General features: G+C 40.0%; 1 protein-coding gene across 6 annotated transcripts in view; it reads right to left on the bottom strand.

The window, feature by feature from the left end:
• Positions 1-962, bottom strand: part of ELMO1 (engulfment and cell motility 1) — a 573,930-nt gene extending 572,968 nt beyond the window's left edge. For 2 of the 6 annotated variants that reach the window (XR_012512236.1, XM_010341312.3), the window contains exon 1: positions 315-492. The gene's annotated coding sequence lies outside the window, so the exon portion shown is untranslated. Of the gene's footprint in view, positions 1-150; positions 232-314 lie in introns of those variants that run through there. The other 4 variants (XM_003930745.4, XM_010341311.3, XM_003930746.4 and 1 more) reach the window with 4 other exon arrangements.
• Positions 963-19,847: the final 18,885 nt, after the last annotated feature.

Genomic DNA, 19,847 nt, shown 5'->3' with positions numbered 1-19,847 from the left:
CCCTGCGCTTCATCCCCGGGCGCCGCACCTCCAGCGCCCCCTCCCTCCGCTCCCACTCCCACTCCCGCCGCCCCCCGAGCTCAGACTTCCCAACTGCAGAGCGCCCCGACGCGCCCGCAGCCCTCGCCTGGACGCGCCCGCAGCCCTCACCCCGCCGAGAGCGGCGTCCCCAGGGAGGAAACAAAAGTGTCTCCGCGGAGCCCGGAGTCCCCTGGAGCAGGACACCTCCTCCCGGCCCCAGTCCCGGTCCCCTCCCCGGCTGCGCTGAGGTCAGCCAGTCGGGGCGCGGCGCCAGCCCAGGAAACTTTACGAACCTGCCGGGGTCTCAGGACAGCGGCGGCAAGGGTTCCGGGCGACCAGAGCTCCGGCGACCCGCGACCACTGGAGGGGAACTGGAGGCTCTGTCGCCCAGCGTGGGGCTGCGGCGGCGTGGGTGGCTCTGCCTCTATCCTGTGCCCATCCTCGCCCGCTCCCGCTCGCCCCAGCACACGCACTTACACTCCGGGTCGGCCGGCTGCTGCACCGCCGGCTGCCGCTGCTCTCACTTCCTCTTCCTTCCTCCTGCTGGCCAGAGACACATTTTGCATCTGCAAGGGATCCGGAGATCAGCCGCGAACTCTCCTCCCGAGCGGACGCTGCGGAGTTGCAGCCGCCGCCCCCGGCACCTGCGCCAGGACACTCGTGGTCTGCGCGTTCGCCTTGCGCCTGCACCCTGGTCCCTGCCCACTGCACTTTGCCGGAGGGGATGCCCACGACTTTTTGAAGTCCCCCTACTTAAAAAGACAGAAATGTCAAACACCATGCATGCCTCAGATCTGCTATAAATAATATGTGTGCAGAGCATGACTTCGATGAGCTCACACGCGGCGTTTGGAGGCACTAATTAACTCCGTCACCCTCATAGCGCCACCTCCGGGAGGCCAAAAGCCAGTAGCATCTCCTTACATCTGTTTTTCATTTTTGGCAACCGGTTCCGGATATTAAGGGGAAACTTCGGTGGGCTGTTTGAACGCTACTTAAAGACGTGTTTGTTTTGACGCTGTGCCTCTACCTTTGGACAGAGTGGCAAAAATAACAAAACGTTTCCTCCGTCTCCGTCGACATCTACGTATTTACTAACCCTGCGATTTAAACTACAAGAGGTGTTTCTAACCAATTAAGCCAGGGACCTCCTAATTTTGCATAACTTTGCATAAGGCAGGACGTTCTACCCCCAAATTAGTATTTAGAATAAATTACTTAATTCATGCAACCTGCTTACATCATTTTCAAAGCAGAAATCAATCACGTTAACTCCCAACCTAGCTGGCAGGAGGGAAGAGGATTGCAGGAGAAACACCTGTCCTCACCCAATTTAGAAATACCTACATTGGCAAAGGAGATAAGTTGGGGGCAGGGAGGCATCAGAATCAAAGTGGAATGCTAAGATCCTTTCTAAGATCCTCCTCCTCAAGCGCCACTGGCAACTGTTGAGCACTGAAATGTGGCTAGCCCTGAGATATTCTGTAAGTGTAAAACAGACATACAATTCAGTATTTTAAAAAATGAATGTAAACTAACTTGTTAATTATGTTTGTATTGATTACATTATTATAATACATGAGGTAGTTTGATGTAATAAGTCAATTGGGTTCATCATGTATTGGGTTAAGATATAAGCATATGCAAGATTAATTTCACCAGTTTCTTTTTATGTTCTCTGAGGTGGCTACTAGAAAATGTAAGGTTACACATAAACTCTCATTAGTGGCTCATATTATGTTTCTAATGAACTAACTAACTCCTTATTATATGCATGACTCTGGGAGGCAGTATTAGTATCAAGAGTGCCTGGGTCCAGATGGTTATAAGCCAGTAAGCAAAGCAGGGTGATTGCAGAAAAGTAACTTCTGTATTTCCTCATCTATAAAACAGTAATGATGTAATAACAAAAGTCAATAGCACAACTATTAAATGAGGTAATTTAATAAGCAGTCAGTAAATGGAGCCTTTACTAACGATGCTCTCAGACGCTTGTAGTGATAAGTATGAATTTGATCTACAACCTTGTAGCTAAGGCATGTAAACACCTTAACTTCAGTGCGTGTGTGGTGAGCACTCAGCAAACATTAGCTGTCATAATTGTTCCTTCCTTGCACAGCAATTAGGCAAAGCCACTTCCCTGTAACCTTTGGTCCCAGGTCTGCGCATCTTTACTTCATGAAGTAGTCTTTCAGATCTTTGAAGATAGCCTTCAAATTCTACTTAAACACTCTCTTTTAAGGATTAGTCATTCTCAATTACTCTGACTCTTCTTCATGTGATATGGCTTCAAGTCTCTCTCATCTGAGCCATCTTATTCCGGAAGGGTATCGTCTCTGCCCTTAAAAAAAAAAAAGTAATTGTCTTATAGATTAATTACCTAATTAACCATTAGCAAACACAATACAGTCTGATCTCTCTCTCTCTCTCTCTCTCTCTCTCTCTCTCTCTCTCCTCAAGTACATCTCAATGTTGATAGAAGTGCAAGAGGAAGACTGGAAATTCTTTATGGTGTTACAGTTAGGCCATGTCTGTGAACATGGAGTTGATCTTTAGAACCAAACGCCCTCATTCACTTTCTCTAATACCTTAGGATTTGACTCAGGCATCCACTATCTACCCATATCCACAGATTACATAAAAATACAAAGATGCCAGATGACATCCTGCTAAGGAGCTCCCTCTGCTAGGCTGGGAGAATAGTATTATTTGGTTCACTGGTTATTAATAACCCATTTAACAGTGCAATTGCCAAACTTCAATTTTCTGTTCTATTCATAAAGACATCTTAGAAGTATTGTCAAGTGTTTTAAAGGAACCCGACTTCCCCCTGGGCTCTGCTGGTGGTCAGCAGTGGATGCAACAGAGTGGAATATATGGTGGTGTCACATATGTGGGCTCCATCTTTGGACCCAGTTGTTGAGTATAATCCCAGCATTACCATCTACTGGCTGCATTACCCTTAACTCCTGAGACTGAAACCATACCTACCAGATATGGTTGAATGAAGATTAAATGAGTTAATTCATGAAAAATTCTTAGAATGGGGCCTGACACATACATAGAAACATTCAATGAATGTTAGCTATTGTTGTCTACAACAGGTCTTCAATGGACAAGTCATATTGACAGTTTCAAAAAACAGAGGAGCAACATCCATTCCCTCTTTTAACATGTCCATATCCACCCATAATGGAGAGAAATAGTGGTTACCACTGTCCCTTCTCAGCTCCTGGTCACAGCTTGGGCCATTCAATCACTAGGTCATGCTTTAGCAGAGAGGAGCGCCATTTTATAACAAGAAACAGAATCCAAGTGCGGTCCCTTGACTTGCACTTCCGCTAAGCCAACCTGGGCAACCCTGTTTGTGCAGATAGGCCAGCCTATCCATGTCTCAAGTGGTTAGGGAGATGGATTCAGGATCTCCTCTGTAGAACCATCCATCTTAGCTTCAGGCTAAGTGGAGGAAAAGAGAACAGGGTAGGGACAGATGGCTGGAAAATCAAAATCACTTAAGCCTCAAGTCTAAGCTTCATTCCCCCACAGTGTTTTTATAAGAAAGCTTTGCATTGTTAATGGATAGAGAGGTATTTGGGGCAGTTTTTAAGATTTAAATACTTTGATCTTGTGTTTCTCCTATCTTTATCTTTCCTTGTGTGTACAAAACTCCAAAATAGGAGGATTGAGACTCTATCAAAGTGTCACCATGAAACCCCCAACTGCAATAATACCCTGTTGTATTTTTAATCAATGATGACTCATGTTGATCACCTCCTTCCTAAGTGCTCATAATTATTAATTTATAATTTTTTAAATTTATTGGATTCTAAATGGGCCCTGTGCCTTTAATAATACATTTAGTAATTTGCTTCAAATTTCTGCTCCTAATCAGCATCAAATTCCTTGATCTATAGTTTGACAAATCGATTCCCTTTTCTTGTGTTAGAATCAGGCTCATGCTGGTTTGCCTCCAGTCTTCAAACAGCTCTGGGGGCATAGAGAGTTGCCTCAGCTCCAGGAAGCCACTGTACCAGGGATAATGAGATCTGGGCAGCAGGCAGACACCTGCAATTTAGAGTCACCAGGGTCGGCCCTGGAACAAGCAGAATGACATGGAGGGCTGCTGTGAGAGGGCATTCCTTCACTTGATCATTCACTAATTCAACGTGCACTGAATACCTTAAATGTGAGTTTAAAAGGGAGAAAGGGAAAGTACAATGATGAACAAGAGAAACATTCCATTCTAGCTCAGAAGACAGATTTTAAATGGCCATAAAAACAAGTGAGGAGTATAATATTGGGAGAAGGACAGAAGATTGAAGGACTATATGGAGACAGCGATGCCAACATCATCTGTAAGTCAGGAAAAGCCTCCTGGGGAAATTCTGTTGATTTGAGACCTGAAGGGTGAGTGAGGAGGTGTTATCCAGGAAAGAAAAGAGAAATGAAGTGGGTTGGTAATGAGGAAGGATTCTAAGCAGAAACAGTTAATGTATGAAGGTCCACAGCAAGCTTGTCCAACCCGCGACCCACAGGCCGCATGTGGCCCAGGATGGCTTTGAATGCAGTCCAACACAAAATTGTGAACTTTCTTAAAACATTATGAGCACAGACAATTCTTCTTCCAGCGTGGCCCAGGGAAGCCAAACAATTGGACAGCCCTAGAGAAATTACAGTGTGGGAGGAACCTTAAAAAGTCTACTTGGCTGAAGTCTGAGAGTATCAAAATTAAATCTATGAGCAGTGGGCAAAAGCCAAAATTTGGAAGCCCTTGAGAGTCATATCACAAAATTTGGATATGTTAAGAATGATGGAAAGGCCTAATAAGCTTTGGATTTGCTTTGTTTTCCACTGAAATGTTTTAAGCAACTGATTGTTGTGGTCAGTTGTTGTGTTAAAGGTCATCCCACTAAATACTGAATGAATTAATGGAGAGACAAAAGTGCACGTGGGAAGAACAGTGCCTTAGTCTGCTCATTCTGCCATAGCAGAATTCTATGAACTGGGTGGCTTAAACAACAAAAATTTATTTTCTAACACTTCTGAAGGCTGGAAGTCTGAGGTCAGAGTGCTGGCATGGTCGACTTATGGTGAGGGCTCACTTCCTGACCTGCAGACTGCTGCCTTCTTACTATGTCCTTACGTGACATAAAAAGAAAGAGATAGCTTTCAGGTATCTCTTCTTATAATGGCACTAATCCCAGTAGGAGGTCACCACCCTCAAGGCCTCATCTCAACCTAATTACTTCTCGAAGCCCCATCTGCATATACCATCACCATGGGAGTGATGGCTTCAACATGTGAATTTTGGGGGAGAACAAGCATTCAGTTCATAACTAACAGATAGGGAATTATTGCATTGAGGTCAGAGACGAAGGGAGCCTAAGTCATGCATTGTTTGAGAGGCTGAGGAGAACTAGAGAAATTCAAGTGTTAGTTATGTGTGTGGTAGAGGGCACATAGAACCAATGTTCACACTAGCTGGGGAAGCTCTCAAACTAGCAATTTGTTTTTGTCTTCCTGCTCAACCAAACACTAAACTTGTTTGGCTTTCTTGTAGCCTAGTGTCCAACACAGTATCACCTACAACAGTTACCCCCAGGTCAAGGACAGACTCAAGATCTAAAAGGTATGACTCCCCCCTTGTTTGACCTTCTGTGACACTATTACCTTACATTCATCTCCAATGTGTCCCCATTTCTTAATCATTATATTACTGTCCATTGGTGAAGAACATCCACCCACAAATGCAAAATTTATTCTCTGCACCAGTATCCCTTTGCTTCAGCCATTCCACCTTACTTATGAACAAAAATATATCTCCATGGACTTCTAAGTCACCTCTTAACCAGATGTGTCCTCCTGGTTAGAGTTTTGCTAGGTAGATTTATCAAGACTTTTTAGATCTATATCTATTGTCTACCACCCAGTGCCTTAAGATCAACAGCTAAAGAAATAGTATTAATCAGTATCTCAAGGAATGCCTCCAATATTACAATAAATCCTGACAAGAAGATTGACTCAACAGTCTCATGAGAGCAAAATTTACAGAATATTTAAATGCCCATGCTTTGAAGTCTACAGATGTGAAAATCCTAGCTCTACTTCTTAATAGCCAGGTGACTTTGGACAAATTATTGTATTTTTCTCTGAGCCTACAGAACAGGGATGTTGTGATAATGATACTTCTCTCAGACAGGGCCTAGCACGACTGAATGCTCAATAAATGGAGCCAACATGAATGCTAACCACTATACACATGTAATGGTTATTAATTGATTGCATGACAGGTCAAAGTATCAATATTCTATACTTTGTCTTAAAAATGTTTTAAATAAATATATGTCCACTTACTATTATTAATAAACAGCATTAGTAAATATTTACTAATTTATAGCACATAATAAATATATACATTCACAGTCCTAGTTAGTCCCTAGAGGTCAAGATACTCAGTTTCTTCTTTTTTGAATTTTTTGGTAATTCATGCCATGCTTTGCTTCTAACTGTTGATACTATTTTGTTTGATCAACTTCAGACAGTACCTATTAACTCCCTCCTCTGAAAGGTTTTTATAACTTTTGTTTACTTAACCCTCTTTCCTAATTCTTCTATTATTTCTTTGATTGTATAATAGTATTCTATTTTTTTATTGATAAATTTTTTATCTCCTGAGCCTTCTGATGTTCTCATTCATGTCATTTAACTTTTCTCTCATTGTTTCTGTTCCTATGAGTCTTTGTACTGCCCTCTGGTACAGTCTTCTGGCTCTGTCTTCCAATTCATTAATTCAGTCTTTAGCCTTATCTGTTATTTCTATTTATATAGTTTAGTGGTTTTTAAATTTTTGATAATCATAATTTAAATTTCTCGATTTTCTCATTGACACTTTTTCCTAATTACCTCTAGTGGGCACTGTGTGCATACCCCCACCTTCCAGGACCAAGGTGCTCTGGTCGTCCGGTCACACAACTGATGGCTGATGCCTGAATACAGCTCCAGAGCTCTCCATGAAGTTGGCTGAGGCCTCTGTTTAGACTACATTGCATCATCTCAACTTCTTCCTCTGCTCAGTCCTGCTTACCTCAGTCCTTCTCAAGTATGGATCTCAAGCATACTCCAAAGTCACCCTCCAATGTGCAAACCTCAGTCTCAGAGTACGTGTCCTGGACAACCTGACCTAAGACATCAGTTGCTTTTGTTTTATAGATATAATAGCCTCTCTCATTGCTGTGAAGATATTAATATTTCTTTCAAATTCTTTTTTAAAATTTACACTATTGTCTCTACTTCCCTAGATTATAGTTACTCAGTTTAAGTTGGATGTCACTTGGTTGCCTGCTGAACTTTGCTAATGTGGTTCTCTGTTTACCTGCCAGCTGTTTCTATTTTCTGCAGCTTGCAACTGGTGATCCTGAAGAAGAAATGGGCTGCCAGGTGGAGATGCTGGTAGTGTGTGGTAGCACGGTCCCTCCAGGAGATGAGAGGATACCTGGAGCCCCTCCTTTTCAGCCCAGTTGCTCACATTCACTGCTCTATGGGGAAGGAAGGGTAAGGCTGTGAGCTCTTCAGCAAAAAGTGGTGGTTGGGGCAGAGAAGAGAGAGTAGTCCCACAATTAATCAGTGCACTTAGACACTCTTCTGTCTTTGTGTGTGTTTATGCCAGACTCAGAGCACCCTTGAACCAAATGGCTTCTACCTTTTTGGTAGTAATTTTCAGCTTAGATTTGGGGTTGTGGTTTCCTTCCATTTTAATCTCCTCAGTCTCTGATCTAGGACTACAGCATTAAACCTGTCACCTTGAGGAAGACTGTATGAAGAGCAAGATGAGATTCTCTCTTTGACATTCTCTCAGTTGCCCCAAATTTTGGTATATTTCAATATGCTTTATGGAGATACCATGTCTTTCTTTGTGTTTTGCTCTCCTTGGATTTTAAATTGCTGAAACACATCGAAGTCTTCTATGTTGTTAAAAATGAAATCCACTTTCTGCTGGGTGCAGTGTCTCACACCTGTAATCCCAGCACTTTAGGAGGCCGAGGAGGGTGGATCACTTAAGATCAGGAGTTCAAGACCAGCCTGGCCAACATGATGAAACCCTGTCTCTACTGAAAATACAAAAAATCAGCTGGGCGTGGTGGTGGGCACCTACTGGGGAGGCTGAGGCAGGAGAATTGCTTGAACCAGGGAGGTGGAGATTGCATTGAGTCAGGATTGTGCCATTGCACTCCAGCCTAGGGGACAAGAGCTAAACTCTGCCTCAGGAAAAAAAAAAAAAAATTCACTTTCCTCTTGAAATTATCTTCCATTTGTAAGGATTATACCCCTTCTCCTGAGGTCCAGCCATGCCCTTTGGCTCTGCTATGAATAATGTTGCATAATTACAATGCCATAATCTCTGTTTTTCAGTTTTTGGAATAAACCTATAAACTTTAATTACAGTGTCAAGACAGAAGGTTGAAGAATGTAAATGTAGTAAACATCCACTATGTAAAAGTTTGGGAATCTAGTGTTCTCATGATGCATATTGTCCCTTCCTCTAGCCCCAAGCCCCTCAAGAAACAAAGATATAAAAAGAAGATTCCATAGCCATAATAGAAAAAGGAGGAAAAGGGGGAAAAAAAAAAAAAAGGAAAGGGAAAAAATGAAGAAAGGGAGGAAGGAAGAAAGACATCAGAAGTTTTGGAAAACAGATTTTCTGTCCCAGTTTGGCCCACTTAGCTGCTGTTTGCCAAGGGTTTCTTCTCATTATTCTCTGGTCATTTCCGCTGTTTCTTGAATACCTTGTCTGCTGCTTTTAAAGTCTTGTTTCTCCTCTGAAGTACATAAGCATCTTATAATTGTTTTCCAGAAAGTATAAGTGGAAGATAAACTTTTCTGAGAAGCTGCATGGTAGAAAACATCTTTGTTTTCCATTTACATTTGATTGATAGTTTATTTAATTATCGGGTCATAAATATCAAAATGATTTTCATCAGAATTACTAAAAAACATTGTTCCTGTCTTCTAACTGATGAGAAATCTGAGACCAAGGTGATCTTCTTTTGTGGAATGCCTCGTGTGTGTGTGTGTGTGTGTGTGTGTGTGTGTCTATGTTATATGTTCTCATTTCTAGAAGCATTTAGAAACTTGTCTTTATTCTTGCCATTCTGAACTGTTATCAGGATGGAGATGGGTATGGATATTTTGTCATTTTTCCCAGTTAACACTACTTAGGCAGTTTCAATCTAAATACTTATCTCTCTTCAGCCTGAGGAATATTTTCCTCATTTAAAAAAAAAATTTCCACACTATTTTCTGTCATTTCCTTCCTAGAAGTTCTATTTAAGTCAGTGTTAGGCCTTCTATATCAACTGTTTTTATCTCCTACCTTTTGTATTTCGCAGTGCTGTTTTGGAGTTGCCTTTGACTTTATCCTCTGGCCCTTATATTGAATTCTTTTAGTATCAGTCATCATGTGTTTGAGTGCTTCTAATTATTCCCTTTTTTATGGCAATGCATTTCTCTTTTAAGGAAATAATATTTACTCAAATCTCTTATGACATTTTGATTAAACGTTATTGGGTTTTCTTTTTAAAATTCTCTGTTTCCTGAATTGTCTGTTAAGCTGGAATCCATTTTTTTTTCTGTCTGTTAGTCTTGATTCTTATCTCAGGCACTGATGTTTTTTTTCTGATAGTTTAGTAATCATCAGTTTATGTTTGCTAACATTTGTTTCTGTGAACACAGATGATGTATGTGTGGCTGTTTTCCGCTGTTACGAAATTTCGTTTTCCCAGCAGGTCTCTCTCCAGACTGTGAGGACCGCCTTTGAGCCTTGTGGACAGAGGATATGGGCAGTTCTGTCTTTAGGGTGTCCATACACAGAAGTGGCAGGCATGCTCTCATCCCCTCAGTTCACAGCTCCCAATCTTGGAGATGTCAGTTACAAACTTGCAGTCCCAGACTTTTTTAGGCAAATCTTCTGCCTCTGCAGACAGCCGCTCTCCATTTACTACTCAGTGGTAAACAGTATGGCTTCTGGTCATGTTCTAAATATAGATGGAATCCACTGGCCCAGCTTTTCCATACCCTGTTCCTGTCACTGCAGTCCTTGATGATTGCACCACAGTCCATTCTTGTTCCCAATGCTTACGGCTCTGAACTTGAAGCTGGCATGGGGTCTCCTGGATAGATTTGCTGCTACATCTCTACAGCAGCCTTCTCTGTTTCTTCCAAGTAACAGCTCCCTCCTCTCGGGTTGACACTTACTAAAATCCCATCTGCTCTCTAAACTACACAAATTCCTCAGAGCTGTAGACTGTGGTCCTCCCTTTCTGTTCTCCCTGGGTTTCCTATTGATCCTCTCTGTCTGTCTGTTTTGTTATTTCAGTGGGATTTCTGGAAGCAAATGGGAAAACACGGATGCTCAGGCCACCATCTTCAACCCAAACTTTCCTTAATTTTCTAAAGCACTTGAACCTAACTTGGCATCCGCTTGCTGAGTTGACTGCAGATCCAATCTCGGTCAATTTTATGGGTTTATCACCCTTTCTATGATTATAGCAGTGAACCGGACTGTTTATAGGTGACCCCCACCCAAAGAAATCTCCTTGTTCTGGACCTGATGATGATAGACCCCCATGTTAAGAGTAGACACTGCTCACTCTCAGCCACAGGTGGCTATGGGGGCCTTGCTTGTTGTGGTTACCGAAGCCCTCCCTGGTGCCTCCATGCAGACAAGCCTTCTCCCTCCATATGGGCAGCACATCTTACCTGGATTTTTCAAAATGTCAACTTCATGAAGATTTCTAAATGAAAAGACAGTAAACCAGAAGTGAAAAGACAAATCCAGAGTAAAGAAATGAAAGACATCAATTCACACATAAAGAATGCATTGAATAAGTCTTGATTAGAATCTGATTCGAGGGGGAGGGAAACATAAATATATTAGTTGTGTCAGCTGGAAAAAAATATTCATTGGAGATTATAGAATACTAGAGAATTAGTCTTACTTTCTTAGATATAAAAATTATACTATGCTTATGGAAGGGAATTTTCCAATATAAGTATATAAATCAAATTTGGCAAAATGTTAACAATTCTTGAACTCCTAAAGGAGGGTAAACAGGTATTCTCTGAAGTATTATTTTAACTTTTCTGTATATTTTAAAATTTTGTTAATAAAACATTGAAGTCAAAATCGTGCTCATTAGAGGGAGCAGTTCTGAGGTATTTCATCAAAAGGCACCTGGGACATGAGGTCTGCCTACTGTGGCTAGCTGATGCAGAATACATGGGCCAACTACATTGAATTAATAGATTTTTCTGTAAGGTACTCTCTCTGAACCTCAGAATCTTGTCTACTGGAATGAATTGGGACCTACCATGTATTTTGGGAAAGGGATAATTTACAAGAATATTTGAAGGATTGTCTTTTATGTGAGATTTTATAAGGACAACAAAAAGATGAATTGAAAATGAATGAATTCTTATGTTGAATAAAAACGTATGCCTTTAATTGTTTAGTTAACTTACGCTTAATTCTATTTTATAAATAGTACCTACAGGCTGGAATACAGTGGCTCAATCACAGCTCACTACAGCCTCAACCTCCTGGGATCAAATAATCCTCACATCTCAGCCTCCAGAGTAGCTAGGACTAGAGGTGTATGCCACCTTGTCCAGCTAATTTCTGTATTTTTTTATAGGGACAAGTTGGTCAATCCAGGCTGATCTCAAACTCCTGGGTTCAAGGAATCCTCCCGTCTCAGCCTCCCAAAGTGCTGGGATTACGGGTGTGAGCCCCACTGCCTGGCTGAGGAAGTGGTCTTAATTTCCGTTTTGTTTGTTTGTTTGTTTGTTTCTCATTAAGCAATTGGTCTAAGAGTCTGCCTGGTTTCTTCTTTAGTTATCCAGGCTCTAACTTGTTCATTAACTCTTTATATGTTCTATGGCATTAAGAGGTAAAACACTCCCTTCTTTTGATCTACCAGTGGATTGCCATTGCTATTACAAATATTTTGTAAGGTCCAGGTGTATCCTCTTACAGAGTATCTTACACTTTGGATTTGTCTGGGTTTTTCCTATAGTGTCATTGTATTTACTCTGTTGTCCTTTGCATTTCTATAAAAACTAGGTCTGATGAGACTTAGGCTGAACATTTTTGGCAAGAACACTTCATGCGTGATATGAATACTTCACATTATATCACATCAATATCAGATACATCACATCCTTGTAAATCTGTCCCACCATAGTGGTGCTAACTTTAAACACTTGGTAATGTTGTTACCACTTATGAGAACTTTCCAGTGAAATGGTATATTTTTCACTTATAAATAGTAAGCAATTTATGGAGGGATACTTTACACTGTGCCAATTATCCTATTCTGGAACCACATTTTACCCAGTAATTTTAGCATCTACTGATAATTCTCCCCAGTGGCACTTTTCTTCCAGCTCTCTTCCCAGTTACTTTAGTTTATTTCCCCAGTTCTGACTTCCAGGAACTACATCTCACTTCACAGCTACCTCCAGGTTCCCCGGAACTGGTGTTCAGTCCTACTCCCAGCTAGCTTTGGACTTACTTTCTTTTGTTCTCTTTCAGACTCAACTCATGTTTCCAGTCCTATTGTCTTTTATTGTTTTTGCTCCAGTTTCTCTCTACATATAATTCAGGTTAGTACCGTCTCCTTAGGCATGACAGGGATTTGGGCATACATATTGTGCTAAAAGAGCTTATTTCTACCAGGGCATGCCATTTACTATATCAACACTAATACTTTCTGAAGGTGTAGAGAGGGCTCCAAGCAGTGGAAAACACAGTGGAAAATGTCACACTGTATTTTTTCGTAGAAGTGTCCAAAGAAAAACAAGAAAATTGTTCCTTATTTGTTTTCTGCTAGTAGAAGTAATTTTGTGTCTTGCCAATTTGTGGAACCAGATAGAGAATTTTCCTGTCAAAGACCTCTCCTGCCATCTCAGTGCTCTTTCCTTCTGTGTTTACTGGGCTAAGTTCTCCTGCAAGCACAAAGAGGAACATTGCACATGGCTGTGTAAAGATGACAAACCAGGAAGGAGGGATTCACATATTACATACTTGACATCAAATAGGTGTTATATCGCTCCAATCAGCTTTCTGCTGTTTGAAGCTTTCATTGGTTTCTTCTAAGTTTCCTCTGAGTTTCCTCTATTTTCACTTTTGGGCTTCATTAGTCTTCCATCCCTTGGTTCCTTAAGCCTCTATAACTCCTACTTTCAATTTTTTCTATCCTCTATAAACGATTTTTATTCCACCAGTTCCTTGTTTTCTGAGAAAGTGAGGCCCTTCTGTTCTAAGCAATAGAATTCCCTCACATTTAGAGTTCAAAAATGTTTTTTCTTTCTTTTTCTTTCTTTCTCTTTCCTTTCTTTTCTTTTTCTTTCTTTCTTTCTTTCTTTCTTTCTTTCTTTCTTTCTTTCTTTCTTTCTTTCTCTTTCTTCTTTCTTTCTTTCCTCTCTCTCTTTCTTTTTTTTTTCTTTCTTTCACAGGGTCTCACTCTGTTGTCCAGGCTGGAGTACAATGGTGCCATTTCAGCTCACTGCAACAACTGCCTCCCAGGTTCAAGTGATTCTCGTGCCTCAGCCTCCCGAGTAGTTGGGATTACAGGGCTTACTGCCATGCCTGGCTAATTTTTGTAATTTAAGTACAGACAGAGTTTTGCCATTTTGGCCAAGATGATCTCGAACTTCTAACTTTGGCCTTATAAAAAGTGCTGGGATTACAGGCGTGAGCCACTGCACCCAGCCCAAAAATGTTTTCTTATGCTACAAAAAAATCTTGTGTTCCTTTGCATCCAATACCCCTGCTTCTCATCTCACCTAGCCCTAGGCAATCACTGACGTGCTTTCTGACACCATAGGTCTGACCTTTTCCAGAAATCCATGTGAATGGAAGCACAGAGCATGTGTTCTTTTCTGTCTTGCTTTTTTTCACAAAGTGTGATGTTGTTGAGATTCATCCATGTTGTGTGTATCAGAAGGCCATTGCTTTTTACTGTTGGTAGTATTGTATTATGTAGATATATCAAAATTTATTTGTTTATATATTTAACTGTGGTTGGATATTTGGATTGTTTCTAATTTTTAGGTATTATGAATTAAACTGCTACAAGTGCCCGTGTCATTTGTATGTGGAAATACACTTTCATTTATCTCGGGTAAATGTCCTTTTCATTGATTGTGGTGATGATTCCATGGGTGTCTCAATTCGTCAAAACTCATTTAAAAAACCTAACCTTAAAATTTATATATTTTGTCTTTCTTTTTTTTTTTTTTTTTTTTTTTTTTTGAGACGGAGTTTCGCCCTTGTTACCCAGGCTGGAGTGCAATGGCACGATCTCGGCTCACCGCAACCTCCGCCTCCTGGGCTCAGGCAATTCTCCTGCCTCAGCCTCCTGAGTAGCTGGGATTACAGGCACGTGCCACCATGCCCAGCTAATTTTTTTTGCACTTTTAGTAGAGACGGGGTTTCACCATGTTGACCAGGATGGTCTCAATCTCTCGACCTCGTGATCCACCCGCCTCGGCCTCCCAAAGTGCTGGGATTACAGGCTTGAGCCACCGCTCCCGGCTTATTTTGTCTTTCAGTGGGTGACTGCTTAAGTAAACTGTGGTGCATTCCTACCATGAAAAACTACTCAGCAATAAAAAAGAAAGAACTCTTGCTACCACAGCTTAGATTAATTTTCAGGGAATTATGCTAAATGAAAAGCTCTACCCTAAAGTATCACATAGTGTATGATTCCATTTAAAAAGCATTCCTGAAATGAAAAATCGATGGAAATGGAGAACAGATTAGTGGATGGCAGGTGTCCGAGATAGCGAGAGTGAGGAAGTGGGTGTGTGTCTGTATATAGGCTACATGAGGGATTCTTCTGTTGATAGAACTGTTCTTTATCTTGACTGCGTCAATGTCAATGTCATGGTTGTGACATTACAATATTGTACTATTTTACCATTGGGAGAAATTGAGTAAATGGTACATAGAATCTTTCTGTTTTATTTCTTACAACTCCATGTGAATATACAATTATCTCAAAAAAGTTTAATTTTTTCAAAAGATGCATTGTATTATATGTAAATTATGCCACCTTAAACTTGTTTTTGTTTTTTTAAATGTCTTTTCTTAGTCTGTAGAACACTCATTCGGTTGCACCCTGCAGAGACCACTCGGAAGTTTTTCTGAGACACTGTTACCTCTTTTTCCAGGCATGTGGCACACTCATCAGGCACTGTGAGCCACTTTGCTCTTCCAGCTTTTCCCTTATTCATTAACCACTCCAAGAATCGAAGCCATTTTTCCAACCGCCCCTCCACGGTCACCATATACACTCAAGGAGTCAGCACTACTGACCTCATCCACCAGCTTGACCCTCTCTGAAGGCACATACACCTAGAAAAATTTAGCTCGTCTATAATTCTACATACACTGTTTTTTAGATGTAGGTCTCAGATTGATGAAAGGTTATTTTCAACTCTCAAAGATTCACCATGGCACCAATTTTATCTTAAGATCCATGTTCCAATTTTTGCAATTTATTGTCAACACCTTATGCTGTTTGTCCCAAAACATGACTTTATCTGTTCTTTTTTTATCTTCAAAGGAAAATAAGTGAGAGAGAGAATTAAATGTGAAAGGAAAAGAGAGTGTATAATAATTTTCCTATTGCCAATTTTGAGCCTTCAGGCTTGAAATGGTCCTTAAGTCTTACAGAAAAAAAAAAAAGAAAAAGTTTTGTTACATATTTGGATAAAATTTGGAGGCATAACATTAAATCTCATGTTAATAAAACAACATTTATGACCAAGCACAGTAGTTACTTGCTTCCAAGCATGTGAATTTGTTTCCCTAGTAAGTCTAATATTTAGGGCATGAATGAGGACAGAAAAAGGGCAGATAGGATTCCCTGTTTCTTTGCCTGAAGGCAAATATGTTAAATGGGATTTTGTTTCCATAAGCAAAATGTTTTAGATGAATTTAAAGAAGTTAGGCCTTCTTTTTTAGAAAATACACTATGGATTTGAATGTAAGATCAAGGTAGGTCACATGAATAACATAATTATGTTATCTTAAGTACTCATAATTGAGGTGAGATCCTTTTAATTTGCATATGTACTTATGAAAATTGCAAAGCTTTATAATATTGGAGAAAAATGATTCTGTGGTTTATCCAAGGAGACTAATTATAAAGTAAAAACATTTTAGCATCTCAGGCAGTAGATTGGGTGTATGTTACTACTTCATTAAGGTAAAAATATCTATTTTATGTACTGATATTCCTTACCTGATATTCCTAATCTGGTGAGGCAAAAATTAAGTAAAGAAAGGCTTTTTATTTTTGTTCAATTCCACAATAACCAAAGAAAAGATGTCATTATTTCCATTTTACAGATGAAACAAAGTTAAAGAAGTTAAGTGGTGTATTAGTCTGTTCACACGCTGCTGATAAAGACATTCCCAAGGCTGGGCAATTTACAAAAGAAAGAGGTTTACAGGACTTGCAGTTCCACGTGGCTGGGGCGGCCTCACAGTCATGGTGGAAGGTGAAAGTTATGTCTCACATGGTAGCAGACGAGAAGAGAATGAGCTTGTGAGAAGGGACTACCATTTTTAAAACCATTAAATCTTGTGAGACTTACTATCACTATTACTAGAACAGCACGGGAAAGACCTGCCCCCATGATTCAGTTACCTCCCATCAGGTCCATCCCACAACACTTGGGAAGTCAGGATGAGATTTGTGTGAGGACACAGCCAAACCATATCAAGTGGCTTGCCAAATTCACACACCTATCCAGAGCTCACAGTTGTTCGGCTATGACAAAAATCCATACTACGCTCTACACTTGATTTTATGGGGACTGTTGAGAACTTAAATTCAAAGGCTATCAGATGACTAATTGGATTTGGGGGAAATGCCTTTGCAGTCATAGAAGTGAATGAATTATTGTTGGATGTTTGATTTTAAAATATTTTCTCTATTTTAAATAACTGTCAATGAACATCCTTGCACATACATCTTTAAACACAATTCCTAAGAGTGAAGAAGTTGGGTCAAAAAATGGATGTGTTAATGCACGTTGGTATATATCACTGAATTGTCCTCTGGAAATCTGCCAAAGCCATAAACTCATAAATGTCTTCTGGTTCTATTCTCTTTCTCTTTTCAATCTGTACTCCACATTACCAGGCTAATATTCCCTATAAGCTATTTATTCATAACCAAAACTAAAGGTTATTAAGCATTGTCTGCAAATGACTCCAATATCTGTGTAACATTGAATACCTTCCACTCTTAGAACAGCCTCTGTCTCTCACAGTTTTCTCTCCCTTATTTTTTTTTACATGACTTCTAGGCTTAGCTAAATATAGCCACCAAATAGGCATGTATTTGTAAAGAAGGGACTGTATTTCTTTAATTTCAGCCCCACAATCTCTTTGAATTTATTAATATATTCACTAATCTTTAGCTATTGTTTCCTTTGACAAAGATATGCCCACTCTACTTCATGCCATATTTTTGTTTTAAATACAAATATTAAAAGTTAAGCTTAAAAAACTTAAAGGCTTTAAGTCAATTCCAGGGTACTAATGGGGAGATTCTTTCTTTATTCCGAAAGTTGACTTGGAAGGGCTTCTCACCTCTAAATACATTCTCCTCCCTACCATTAAATCTCTAAGATATGGATATGATTATATCACTTCCTTTCTTTTTAAGCCTCCAATAGTTTATCTCTGAATCCCAAAATAAATTCATGAATCCTAATAACAATTCAAAGTGTAAACTATTGCTAGGGTTTGAATGTCTTCTTCAAAATACAAGTTGAAATTTAATTGTCATTCTAACAGTGTGGCACCACTTAAAAGGTGGGACCTTTAAGAGATCATTAGATTTTGAGGGCTCTACCTTGATAAAGGTATTAATGCCATTATCTCAGGAGTAGGTTAGTTACTTCAGAAGGAGTAAAAGGATAAGTTCTCCTGAGAAAAGTATAAGTGTGACCTGAATTTTCTCTGTCTCACACATGCACTCCCTCTCCATGTAATGCCTTCTGCCATGTTATAACACAGCAAGAAAGCCCTCACCAGAGCCAGCACCATGCTCTTGGACTTCCCAGCCTCCCAAATCATGAACCAAATAAATTTTTGTTTATTACAAATTACCCAATCTGAGGTATTCTGTTACAGCAGCAAAAAATAGACTAAGACAACTATGCACAACTCCTAACAGTCCATTTTCCCAGCCTCATTACACAAGTGTCTAGCAACTTCACACCCACCCAAACCTTCCTTCCCCTGAAGGCATCATATGCTTTAATGCATAATTGTTCTTGCTTCTATCCATCCTTTTGCAAAAGGCAGAGGTACAATTGAAAGTCAGACCACTAATTAGGGTGATATTTGGAAATATTTGTTACAGATATGATAATGGGTTCCTTTAACTATTCTTTATATACAGTGAACTCAAACACATTATTAAAACATGGAAACTCCAAAGTATCAAATGAGCAAGGAATAGTAACAGGTAATTCAAAAAAGGGGAAATGTGGGTGGCTTATAGAACAATAAAAGAATTCAAATAAAGAACTCACAGAATTCAAATAACAATGTGATACTGTTTTACTCATCACATATAATAAATATACACATATATTTTTTAAGTTATGATTATGCTAGTTCAGAATTTAGTAAGACAGATCCACCTATATATTCCTTGAAGAAGTAGAAATTGCTGCAGTTTTTCTGGAAAGGGATTTAACCTGAGCCCTAAAAATGTTCATGTCCTGGCCAGGTGTGGTGGCTAACACCTGTAATCCCAACACTTTGGGAGGCTAACACAGCCTGATTATGAGGTCAAGAGATTGAGACCATCCTGCCAACATAGTGAAACCTCGTCTCTACTAAAGACACAAAAATTAGCTGGGCTAGGTGGTATGTGCCTGTCATTCCAGCTATTTGGGAGGCTGAGGCAGGAGAATTCCTTGAACCCATGAGGCAGAGGTTGCAGTGAGCCAAGATCATGCCACTGCCCTTCAGCCTGGTGACAGAGTAAGACTCTGTCTCAAAAAAAAAAAAAAAAAGTTCCTTTAACCCAGTAGTTTTACTCATTCCTGGCAATGTGTGCTTACAGAAATAATGAGATGAAAACGAAAGCAGTTTGTGCAAATGTGTTTATCTCTGCTTATTTTATTAGCTATAAAAATCAAAAGATCCATAGAATCCACATGGCCAAAAATAGGGGAATGCTTAAATAAGTTACATTTTATTCATATAACAGAATGTTAAATAGTTATTAACATGGCATGTAGAGGTAGAATATCACTTCTCGCAGGTATCGCTTTTTGATACCAAAATGGTAAAGAAAAGCTAAAGGCTTCTGTGAATCTTGGTGGTGGGCTCTCCATGAATGTAGCATATGGAAGGTAATTTTTATATTGCATTCTTAAGGATTATTGTGTAATGTGTGATTCTGCCTGCTGAGAAGGAGGGAGGGGCTGCAGTGAAAACTACCTGTCTTCAGCTATCTTGATCCCAGGCTGAGCAGCACCCCTGATGGGAGGCAGAGGCCGTGATCTGGAGGCTGGTGCCACTGTGCCACTCAGAGGCTGGACACGTCAGGCACCTAGAGTCTCTCTGCATCTCAGATGTTCGTCTGCAACCTTTTGTTAAGGCTGTAGCCAGAAAGGAGCGTGAGGATAGAAGAAAGTTATTCCTGGGGAAAAAATAAAATAAGAGTAAAAAGTCATTGTAATTAGCTGTTTTTTTTTTTTATTATTTTTAAAAGTTACTGTATAGAAAAAAA

Source organism: Saimiri boliviensis, chromosome 10 (assembly GCF_048565385.1).
Source record: "Saimiri boliviensis isolate mSaiBol1 chromosome 10, mSaiBol1.pri, whole genome shotgun sequence".
NCBI lineage: Eukaryota > Metazoa > Chordata > Mammalia > Primates > Cebidae > Saimiri > Saimiri boliviensis.
Note: the sequence above shows the minus strand (reverse complement) of the source record. Positions and strands in the feature narration are given on the sequence as shown.